The following is a 12,259-nucleotide window of genomic DNA, read 5'->3' as shown; positions in this document are numbered from 1 at the left end:
CTGGCAGCGCGTGTTCACTGGCTCCGGTCCCATTAGAAGCAGCAGAGCTCCACACTTCAGACGCAGGTGAAGCTGCAGACGGGGTTCTCGTCACAACATTTAACTGATCAAAGAGCTTCTGTTCCCGAACGGAGCCGCACGCGTTCCCACAGCGTCTTCACACAACGTTCACCCGCTGAGCGGACTGTTAACCCTCCACCCACTCACACACACCTCCACCCACTCTCACACACCTTTACCCCACTCTCACACACCTCCACCCCACTCTCACACCTCCACCCCACTCTCACACCTCCACCCCCTCTCACACACCTCCACCCCACTCTCACACACCTCCACCCACTCTCACACACCTTTACCCCACTCACACACCTCCACCCACTCTCACACACCTTTACCCCACTCTCACACACCTCCACCCACTCTCACACACCTTTACCCCCTCTCACACACCTCCACCCCACTCTCACACACCTCCACCCACTCTCACACACCTTTACCCCACTCACACACACCTCCACCCACTCTCACACCTCCACCCCACTCACACACACCTCCACCCACTCTCACACACCTTTACCCCACTCTCACACACCTCCACCCACTCTCACACCTCCACCCCACTCTCACACACCTTTACCCCACTCTCACACCTCCACCCACTCTCACACACCTCCACCCCACTCTCACACACCTTTACCCCACTCTCACACACCTTTACCCCACTCTCACACACCTCCACCCCACTCTCACACCTCCACCCACTCTCACACACACCTCCACCCCACTCTCCCTTCTTTGTCTGGACCTAATGGTGGGTAGTGTAGTGGACATACAAACCATCTCTTGTGAGAGGTCTGAAAAGTGATGCACTGAGTGATTATCACGCACACAAACACTGGACCCAGCTGCTGCAACAGCCTTCATTAAGTTTTAATGAGTAAACTATGCATCTGTGGACAAACTCTTTCTGAGTCTGATCAGAGGAGACTCAATCAAAATATTGGTTTCAATATTGATCTATTGAGATTATTCTAATGAATAATGTACAATTGTAACACAATTAATTTGGTTCACAAGATGAAAAAATAGATTAATGCCAATGAGTAAATTTCAATAATTTGTGATACATAAACATTTTTAAATTCAACTATGAAGTAATTAAGGTCTACAAACCTTTATGAAGTGTGTAACTTTATAACATGGCGTGTGAAGGTGACAAAGCTTCTAATCTAACGCATCAGTCTGAGATAAATAAATAGAAACCGCAGGGACCCAGTTGCTAAATGGAAATCAAACTGCATTAGGAAATAGATGAAAGCAGCCAACAGGGATGGGACGGACTGACAAACACTTTATTCTTGACCCAGTTTGTAGAAGTATCGTTTTTTTGTCACTTTTAGCACCCGCTACACAAAACTACGCTATGTAGAAGAGCAGTTTCTCTAGGACATTTTTGATGGTGTGGGTTGAAATAATAGAACAACAAATAATAATTATGCATAGTATCACGGGAAGTCTTATTTCATATACATCTCTATATGTTTTTCTTGAGAATCACCACTAAAATCTTCTTTTACAACATTATGCTTTTTAATTGTGTCCCTCATGATCCTGTGTCGAGAGAGAAAGAGAGGGTGAGAGAGAGAGAGAGAGAGAGAGAGGGAGCACAAGTGCTGGTCAAGTCCTTGTCTTCCAGCTCCATCTCATCCCAGTCCCAGCTGCTGTGTGGTACTTCCTCCACCTTCAGCCAGTAGATGTGGGAGATAAAGCATGTTGCCTGGTCGACAACCTTTTATCTCTGGACCCAGTCAGAGCGGAAACAGCAGGAGTTGCCAAATGTGGGCCACACTGCAGACATCATGCACCCTATCACATAATGGTGCAGAGGCCTCCACGTTCCTTCCACTCACTTTTAGTATAGTTGGAGGCGAGGCTCTCTCCACTCTAACGTCATGTATTTTATCTGTAGTGATACATGATGCAGCACTGCCGCTGTGCTGCTTATTGAGTCATCTTGACTGTGTTATTGTCTCATTTAACGTATTTTCTGGTTTGTAGACAGTTTCTAGCCCGTAGTGTCGCAGGCTCCAGAACACTGGCCCAGTGTTCTGTACGTGTGTGTGTGTGTGTGTGTGTGTGTGTGTGTGTGTGTGTGTGTGTGTGTGTGTGTGTGTGTGCGTGCGTGTGTGTGCGTGCGTGCGAATGTGTGTGTGTGTGCGTGCGTGCGTGCGTGCGTGCGTGTGTGTGTGTGTGTGTGTGTGTGCGTGCGTGCGTGCGTGCGTGCGTGCGTGCGTGCGTGCGTGTGTGTGTGTGTGTGTGTGTGTGTGTGTGTACACTGGCACCATGACGGGTTGAGTCGAGGTGTTTGTCGGTTCCTGTAGCTCGGTCCCGTCCTCTCAGCCCACAGAACTCTGTGGTTCATTCGATGCTAACTGAGATAGTTTGTTTGCTGTAGGTCTCGGTAGTGACTCCATCAAACCATTAGCTTCTGTTAAAGTTGAAGATGAGACGTCCAAACTGTGAATGTGTTGCATGTTGCACACAATCCTCTGTGTTAAACACAATGCCTGCGTTTCCCACAGTGCAACTTCAGACCAACATCACGGTCTGTGGAGCGTGTCCATGGTTTGTGCTTAGACCCCGTCTTCACGGCAACTATCCCATATTTTTATTGAATCCTTTTTTATTGAATATTTTTCATACTTTTCATTCAACTTGTGATGTTTAACTGAAGGTTAACCACCACTGTTTGACCTCCTGAGTCCTTTATTTGCTGTGTAACCGGTTGTAGAGCTCTTCTTTTCTTTTGTTCTTCACCTAACATTAAGCATTTGGCTGCTGGGCAAACTGGTTTGTCACTGGTTTTCTCACTCGATGGGCTCTTTGGTAACTCTTGCCTTGTTTCTCTGTGACTCGGCTCAGTCCATTCATGCGGTTTAGTTGACTTTAGAAAGGAAATGAGGCGTAGAGGAGTTGTGACTTTGCTCAGCTGATGGAGCACCGCCGTCTTCTACTATGACTGAGGCGTGTTCTGTCGGTGCTCCACGCTTCCGTTGAGACCAGTCCTCGTGTTTCACTCTGTGCACTGACCTCACAGCTCCAACGCCGCGTGTCCATTCACACCGTGGAGACGACACTTCTCCCAATCCGCCTCGCGCCGTGTGCTCCCAATCAGTCCCCCGTGGACTTGGGATGCTGCCAAGCTCTGGTTGCTGTGGCAACAGGGACTCGTTGCTGTGATGTCAGCCAGGTGCAGCCTGAGTTCTAACAAGGGTGACCCTTGTTGGGGATAATGAGCAAAACTCCACTGTCACAGCGATGACTTTTTGTGTATGAGGAGAGGTCAGAAAGGGGCGACTACCAATTAGCTGTGTGTGTGTGTGTGTGTGTGTGTGTGTGTGTGTGTGTGTGTGTGTGTGTGTGTGTGTGTGTGTGTGTGCGCGCGCGTGTGCGCGTGCGTGTGTGTGGGAGTGGAAGAGAACATTCCACTTCTGGTTTGTTACTGTTGTTACTATGTGTGAGTGAGAACAGTGTGCTCTTCTGATAAGATGTAACCAACACATGAACCGTGGAATGACTTTTCAAAAGGCGTGTGGACAATAAAGGACCTATATAGGATTTTAGACAGATCTTTACAATGATGATGACTTTAGCAGATGTGTGTGGATCTAAATTCTTCCTGACGTTTATGAATCCACTGTTTTCCCATATTTAAGTACAGTATGTTTACAGTTTACTGGGTGGAGGTCTTTGAGGTCGTTTATATGAGAGGCTGCATTATTTGGCTGCAACCTCACATTGGTGGGACTCTGTGTTTGACGTGGGTGATAGTTACCGTGATGGAGCTGTGAAGAAGCATAAAGCCTGTCCCTTCTAATGCTGCCAAAACGACCTCAGGTTTAAGTGGGACTTCCATTAAAAGGAGATGATGATTCAGATGTTGAACTTAAACACTATGGATCAACTTTGGAGAGTGTGTGTAGCAATTGTGCAGCAGACTTGTGTCTCTTATCTTGTCTTTTCAAATGACACGTGTGTGTGTGTGTGTGTGTGTGTGTGTGTGTGTGTGTGTGTGTGTGTGTGTGTGTGTGTGTGTGTGTGTGTGTGTGTGTGTGTGTGTTTTGGACTGGATGAGTCCGACAGACGTCCTTTGTTCTTGTACTCGTTGGCGTTTATGAACATTGTGTAATAATAAATGAGCTTCTTCCTTTTGCATGAAAGTGGTCCTGCTGTTTTTTTTGTGGTTGGAGGTAAATTAAAGAAGCACTGACACAGTGGAACCTCCATTCATCACTTCTCACCTGGATGAGAGCAATCCTCCCTGCTTTTTTTACCACCTGTATTCTGTGCAGTCAGAGGTCACATTCACAAACGGAGGCAAAGAGATTCTCTCTGAGTGTGAAGTGAATGATTTTGCATTGGATTTAGGATTTTTTTTTCTCCTTTGTTTCTTTTTGTGTCCAGTTTCATCAGACTGTACATTTGCACTTCTCTGTCACTGTTTTGTGAAAGGAAGACTAAAAGTCCACTGTTAAACCAGGTTCCATCTCTGGTGTGAATCACTTCGTTTCCATTTGCTGTGGTTCTGGTTTTCACCCTGTCTGCTCTCTTTCTGCTGACTCTGCGTTTCGTGTGCTCTGTCGTCTGCTGCACAGAGTCAGTCTGTGTCCGTGGTTGTTTCCTGACCCGAGCGTCCAGGTCTGCGACCCCCAAGCTGCACTGCACTGATGACAACACATGCCCATATAACAAAGACCAACAGGCCACTAATGACTGAGGAGTGTGAATATGACACATCTTGCTGTCGCAGGGGTTTTGTGGTGTCACGGCGCTCATTAATTTCTAACCCTGCGTTTGCCAGCTTGCAGCTTTTTGTGCGTGTGTGGAGAGTTGAGGAAGTGGCGTCTGGCCAGCGGATCCCAGCTTTGTTTGGCCCTAATGCCTCTTCATTCACTGTGGCCTCGTGCAGCTGGTCGCTGATCACAGCTAATCTCCTTTTTATGCTAAAGGTTTGCTCAGCAGTTGCTCGCATCCTGTCAGGTGGGACGCTGGCTGTGAGTGATGAGGGACTGGACCAGGCTCAACCTACCTCTAGCCAGTCTCTAACCAGTGTCTAACCGGTCTCTAGCCAGTGTCCAACCAGTGTCTAACCAGTCTCTAACCAGTCTCTAACCAGTGTCTAACGCGTATCTAACCAATCTCTAGCCAGTGTCTAACCAGTGTCTAACCAGTCTTTAGCCAGTCTCTAACCAGTGTCTAACCAGTCTCTAACCAGTGTCTAACCAGTGTCTAACCGGTCTCTAACCAGTCTCTAGCCAGTCTCTAGCCAGTCTCTAACCAGTGTCTAACTCGTATTTAACCAATCTCTAGCCAGTGTCTAACCAGTCTGTAACCAGTCTCTAACCAGTCTCTAACCAGTGTCTAAACAGTCTCTAACCAGTCTCTAGCCAGTCTCTAACCAGTGTCTAACCAGTCTCTAACCAGTCTCTAGCCAGTCTCTAACCAGTGTCTAACCAGTGTCTAACCAGTGTCTAACCGGTCTCTAACCAGTCTCTAGCCAGTCTCTAGCCAGTCTCTAACCAGTGTCTAACTCGTATTTAACCAATCTCTAGCCAGTGTCTAACCAGTCTGTAACCAGTCTCTAACCAGTCTCTAACCAGTGTCTAAACGGTCTCTAACCAGTCTCTAGCCAGTCTCTAACCAGTGTCTAACCAGTCTCTAACCAGTCTCTAGCCAGTCTCTAACCAGTCTCTAGCCAGTGTCTAACCAGTGTCTAACCGGTCTCTAGCCAGTGTCCAACCAGTGTCTAACCAGTCTCTAACCAGTCTCTAACCAGTGTCTAACGCGTATCTAACCAATCTCTAGCCAGTGTCTAACCAGTGTCTAACCAGTCTTTAGCCAGTCTCTAACCAGTGTCTAACCAGTCTCTAACCAGTGTCTAACCAGTGTCTAACCGGTCTCTAACCAGTCTCTAGCCAGTCTCTAACCAGTGTCTAACCAGTGTCTAACCGGTCTCTAACCAGTCTCTAGCCAGTGTCTAACCAGTGTCTAACCAGTCTTTAGCCAGTCTGTAACCAGTGTCTAACCAGTCTCTAACCAGTGTCTAACCAGTGTCTAACCGGTCTCTAACCAGTCTCTAGCCAGTCTCTAGCCAGTCTCTAACCAGTGTCTAACTCGTATCTAACCAATCTCTAACCAGTCTCTAACCAGTGTCTAACCAGTCTGATGAGCTCTGGTCCAAACCACACGCTGCTGTGGAGCGATGCCCAACACCCGTTCTGTCTACACTTAACGCCTCACCAGGTCCAGCACACATTTAGGGTCACATTGTGAGACCCACCCGTATTTCCCTTAAATAAGCCGAGCACAAAGTGTGTGACTCCTTTGACAGCAGGCAGTTGGACTGAAAGCTGCTGGTCCAGAATCATCTTGACCTTTTGAGCAGGATTTAGCTACTTTTCTCTGAAAACAGTTGGCAGCGCCGGATGAATTGTAGCAACTGTGATGATCTTTTGAGTTTACATGTGGTGCTGTGTGTGTGTGTGTGTTAGTGTTAGTGGGTTAGTGTTGTGTGTGTGTGTGTGTGTGTGTGTGTGTGTGTGTGTGTGTGTGTGTGTGTGTGTGTGTGTGGTTAGTGTTGTGTGTGTGTGTGTGTGTGTGTGTGTGTGTGTGTGTGTGTTGTTGTGTGTGTGTGTGTGTGTGTGTGTGTGTGTGTGTGTGTGTGTTCTTAATGTTCTTAATAATGAAACCTGGGTTAAAGACTAATTATTACTTTTGCTATGTGCTATTTAGCGGTGAAAGCGTTTGTGGCTCCCAGCTCAGACCTCACCATGCGTTCGTTACCTGTGTGTAGCGGTGCCCGTGCTCCACTCATCCTCATCCTTCGTCTGCTGACTGACGCTGTCACACTTCGCCGTCGTGACGACGAGACGAGGAGGACGCGCCTCCGATCATCGATAAACGTGAATCTTTCCTCAGACCTTTTTTTCTAACTAAGAGGAGTTGTCCGGTTGCACTGAGTGTCCTGGCGATGACTAAGCGTGAGACGAAAGGCTTCACACTTCAGTGGCCGAGGGTTCATTCCTGGGAGGTGTCCCCTCGGCTGCCTGACAGGCCGCTCCATGTGCTCCCTGATGGGAGGCACTTCCTTGTTCCTCCTCCCTCCTCTGCTGCTGGGGTGCCCCCACTTCTCCTGGCCTTCGGGCCAAATTAATGAAGCTCATTGATTGGTTGCCGTGGAATAATGCTGTGTCCTTGGTTAACTCACTTTTAGCCTAATTAATGGAAGACATTGATCAGATGATAAGCTGGAGGACGATGTGCGCTGTCCGACTTCTCTGTCACGTCATTCAAGGCTTTATAGAAAGCTTGTCAGAGCATTCTTATGATTTAGTGTAACAGCTTTCATACAAGATTAGTGGAAACTAATCTATTATAGTTATAATTATGATGATTGTCTGCAACAACGACTCAAATAAGAAATTCACCCCTAACACTAGACTCACTGTACCACAGGACCAAAAAATAAATCATAATAATCATTTACTGCTTTATCCAATCTTCAACCGAACCCTACATGATTTTTGCATTTACCAAACATTATTATAAGTAAGTGATAATAATTTTTAAAGAACATGACCAACTTTTTGCCCGTCTGCTGTTGAATAAATACGCTTGACATCAGGTCATATATTCCTTTGTTTATTAGTTGATTTTGCTATGATTCAACAATGCATATGACAAATGAAATGCATCATTCTGTAATGTTGCACTAACAGCTTTTGCTGCAGTAGTCGTTCATATACTTCATGCAGCAGAAGGACCCGGTCCCGTGCTACATGTGCGGCTTAAGCCAGGCCTTAAGGCTGAAAACAGGGATGAGGGAGGACGAGAGGAGAGAACGTTAGACGGCAGAAAAAGAAAGTGAGGAAGTGGAAACGAATGCCGAGGGAGACAGGGAGAGGCCGTGCATACACAGAGAACAGGCCTCACCGCTGACTGTGGAGCCAGTGACACATGAAATATGAGAGACAGCAGCACTCTCCACTATTTATAGGACTGCAAGAGAGAAGGAGCAGGACGGGAACGCATCCACTCCACATACACTCCAGGGCACAGTTGCATCATTTTTCATGCTCTAAAGAGGAAATGCGCCGCAATGCTTTGGGACAGGCCAGTCAGACTCACGTACGATTGGTGCACGGAGGCCTTTGATGGTGTCTGCATCCACTGGCCGTCAGCGCTCACTTCATTCACGGAGCTGAGCACATGCTCAGGGGAAGCGCTGCTCGTGGGTTTGTGTTGATGCTTTGTGACCATTCAAACCCGTCTGAAGCCTGGCGCTGTTTTTGCTCAATCTGCTAAAAATGTATCGGCGCTGCTGGGAATGAAACAGCACGTCCTGTTCAAGTGAGATAACGGGTAAGAAAGAGAAAAGCTGGACGGAGCCACTGCAACATTGTGTTTGGACCTGTGAGTGAGATTCAAACCGCTCTGGAAGTTGAACAGGACCTGGAAATAATGCGCGGTTTCACCTGCAGGGACAAATATCTGGGTTCATTATTTGCAGCCAGCCAGTGTTAGTCTGGATGTGAGATGAAAATGATGAGCCACAAATAACAGACAGAATGTCAAACATGCATTTGAACCATAACTGATTCCAGTGGTTTCAAACATGTCTCCCTGACATTTCATGGATTCTCCAATGGGCATCATGTCTTCTGCACAGTCCTGTGTTTGTTTGATGCCATTTGAAGCCCAGTCACAGCTTCGGTTCTAGGTTAAAGCCCCGGGGCCGACGTTCCTCTTCAAGGCCGCATTCCATAAGTGCTGCTGTATCTCCAGTGATGTCACTCCTTCTGAGAGAAGCCCTTCAGTCGTCCTGATGTATTATGAATAGACTACAGTGGGTACAGTGTGCAAGCAGGGATCTGGGCCGGTAATGATCCACGAGAACCGTACTGTCATGTAGGGTTGTGTGTGTGTGTGTGTGTGTGTGTGTGTGTGTGTGTGTGTGTGTGTGTGTGTGTGTGTGTGTGTGTGCGTCTGTCCGCGTGTGTGTGTGTGTGTGTGTGTGTGTGTGTGTGTGTGCGTCTGTCCGCGTGTGTGTGTGTGTGTGTGTGTGTGTGTGTGTGTGTGTGTGTGTGTGTGTGCGTGTGTGTGTGTGTGCGTCTGTCCGCGTGTGTGTGTGTGTGTGTGTGTGTGTGTGTGTGTGTGTGTGTGTGTGTGTGTGATGCCTAATGATGTTACGCTGTAAAAGTTCTTTATCATCATTTGGTTCCTCAGTCTGATTTGATCTGTTTTTCTTTTTGTTCTCACCAGGTCAAAGCACAGTTGATTGTTTTGGTCCTACATTAAAAAGCTGCTGTGGATGCATGTTGTGTATCCAGAGTTCTTCCAGATAAGTAACCAATGGGAATAACCCTGTTGTCCACATTCTGAGAGGCTGGCAGTGCGTTTGAGAAGGACACCAGCAGTTCTCAGGATCGCGTGCTTTCATCACGTTGCGATTGTGCAGGAGTTTTAAAGAAACATCAGAATCCATTGCTGATCGTTTGCTGAGCTGCTGTTTTTCCATACTGTTGTTTCTTCTCTTCTGGAACCAAACACTCTGTTCGTAAACACGCTCCCATCGCGGCCCGGTCCGAGGTCGTCTCTGGGTGGAGGAACGTTGTTTATGGCTGCGTTCGTAACGCCTGTAATTACAGCATGCGGCGAAGCTGATCTCCTTGAGGATCTAAGGAAATTATGCATAATTCAGGATGTTGAGGGTATTTTTAGTTGCTTCTTTGGAGGCAGATGCAGCAGTGAAAAGGGGCTTCTTTGGGGTTCAGCTCCTCCAGTCCGCAGCAGCCGAGAAACACGGGATCGGTGTCGGAGGTGAAGCCGGGCTTCATTCTTATTCAGGGCGGTTTACGTTCTGTAGAAGCAGGTCAAACCCGGTCGGCGCCATTAAACTACGTTAAAATCAAATGTTGATGACAATGATTCATCGTGTTCATTCCCCTTCCATTCAGAAGGGACCAGCGTGTGTTCCTGAACGCAGCGTATCAGCTGGAGGGAGAGTCCTCGCTCTCCATTCGTCCCCTCTCCTTCATGCCAGTATCAGTCAACAGCACATTAATAGAGGAGGTCAGCTGTGCAGCTTCCATACAGTAGTTCTCTCATATTCTCTCTTCATGGTCCATCTTCTTCAACCAATTTCTGACGACCCCTTTTGACTGGACTCCAGAATTGCCGCTACAGTTGTGTAGGTGTCATAAAAGGAGAAAGAACCCATAAATATTCATGTTTTCTGTCCATTCCCACCATGTACAAGCTTGTGTTGCTTTGCAGCATGTACATGACGACCAAAGGGTCGCTCTCACATCAGTATCCATCCTAATTACTTTTCCTCATGAGGGTCATTCGGGTGCTGCAGCTCATCTCAATTAAGTTTAATTACATGGCGACAATTATTAAAAGTCTAAAGGTCATCTGAAGGCACTTTTCTGCAAAAAGTATGGTTCACGACCTCACATGACACATGAATACAACTATCTCAACACAGCTGCTGGAATACGTACTGCGAACCAGGGCATTATGGGTATTGTCAACTTCCCACTGTTTCTTAACTTTGAAGCTCCAGTGTCTGGATTTGTTGCGAAATGTTAAATGTTGACATATGGAAGATTCATCGTTAGGAAAGAAATGGGAATCAGTCAATAGATTTAATACTGCTGCTCCTTTCATCCTGATGCTGTGTTTCAGTTTCTGTAATAGGATCTTGTGATGTATACTGTTGAATGCAACAGAACCAGTATAGAAAGATTATTAGTTAATTGTTACAAGCCAAAGGGCAGATTGGACCTCAGCTCATCATGAGGTCGAACTCCAGGGTCAAGAGTTTTCCTCAGTAAAGGCTGTGCAGGACAGTACAGACAGACTTTGAATAGTTTGTATTGGATCCAAGAAACCTGTTGCTAGTTTAGATGATTTAATTATTTAGTTTTTAATATACTTTTTTCAAGTTATTACTTCATTACTCAATTTCTACTTTAAGCACTAATAAGTGAAATCTGACCCATATACATTCAGTACAAATAATGGTTTGAAGCAGTGATTTTGTGTGAAAGCAGCATATGAGTGGAATTTAACAGGCGTTAAAAACATCTGAATATTGTTTCAGTCACAGTCCTTCAGTTGGAAGCATCTCTTTAATGACATGGATCTGTGTGCCCGCAGGCAAAACCATGCTCACACCAACCTCCACCCCTGAAAATGATGATTCTATACAATTAGACCTAAACGCAGGATACTGTAATTACGACAGAGACAAAACAAGCATACGAATAAGATCCATGATCCATGACAATCCATCCATGACAAACAATCCCATTGTTGTGATATATTATTCAATAGGCCTTTTTGTGTATTCAGAGGAAACAATATTATTGCCTTTCCAGTCCAAAAGAAGGACATTGAAATATAACAGGCAGAATTATAAATATGTCTAAATCTCTCTTCCCAGGATCAGCACACAGTCCTCACATGAACTGTGAACACAGATTCACGGCAGGTTAAAACCTATTTCTTAGGGTATTTTTTACTTAACAAGATCGTGAGTGACTAAAGCCTGAGAACGAGTTGCTTAAAAACACTCGACATTTGATTTGTACTGAAGGTGTGGAAAATTCTCATGAGTCTTCACATAGATGTCCTTGCATTTTTATATAAGAATTAAAGAATGAGGGATTCAGAGAAAATGGATTTACTTCAGAATTTATTATTGGTTTATTTTTACGTATTTATGAAATATGTTCCACCAAATAAAATGGCAAATGAACCTCAAAGGGCGTCTGAGTCCTTCTGTCCTCACAAAGTGCAAGATGCACAGTAACAAACAGAAGGCAGAGCTGCTGAGAGGATCACTGAATGAGCAGCGATCTGAAGATTCCCCGGATGCTAATAATGGGACGAGCGCCCCTTTTAAGGCAGTTCTTCAATTAGCTGTGCTAATATCTGTCAGGTTCTGCGATAATGAGCTGAGCTCAGACTCTTGAGTCTAATGGAAAATGCATCTTGTTTTTTGGTTTTTACCTGCTGAGTAAATAATGAATGACTTCACTGACATGGTTTCGTGACGGTGCGTCCTTGGTGTGTACACTGTTTGGTTTAATTGTAGGATAAAGCCTGCAGTTCTTCACATTTATGCTCTAATATTTACAAACCTGCGCTTCACAGTCATGTGAACGTGTGTGTGTACTGTTGTTATGTG

General features: G+C 46.0%; 1 protein-coding gene and 1 long non-coding RNA gene across 10 annotated transcripts in view; one reads left to right on the top strand and one right to left on the bottom strand.

The window, feature by feature from the left end:
* Positions 1-12,259, top strand: part of LOC114844665 (catenin delta-2-like) — an 83,918-nt gene that overhangs the window by 1,842 nt on the left and 69,817 nt on the right. The gene's annotated exons all lie outside the window — the stretch shown is intronic.
* Positions 80-908, bottom strand: LOC129603263 (uncharacterized). Of its 6 annotated transcripts, none has more exons than XR_008693007.1 (4): positions 778-908; positions 633-736; positions 332-533; positions 80-292 (listed from the first exon to the last, which is right to left on the bottom strand). It is a non-coding gene; the product is annotated as an uncharacterized LOC129603263 (long non-coding RNA). The 6 variants fall into 6 exon arrangements; XR_008693010.1 differs by having other exon boundaries at positions 332-574; positions 654-736; XR_008693011.1 differs by lacking the exon at positions 778-908 and adding an exon at positions 573-613 and having other exon boundaries at positions 714-771.

Source organism: Betta splendens, chromosome 17, assembly GCF_900634795.4.
Source record: "Betta splendens chromosome 17, fBetSpl5.4, whole genome shotgun sequence".
Taxonomy (NCBI): Eukaryota; Metazoa; Chordata; class Actinopteri; order Anabantiformes; family Osphronemidae; genus Betta; species Betta splendens.
Note: the sequence above shows the minus strand (reverse complement) of the source record. Positions and strands in the feature narration are given on the sequence as shown.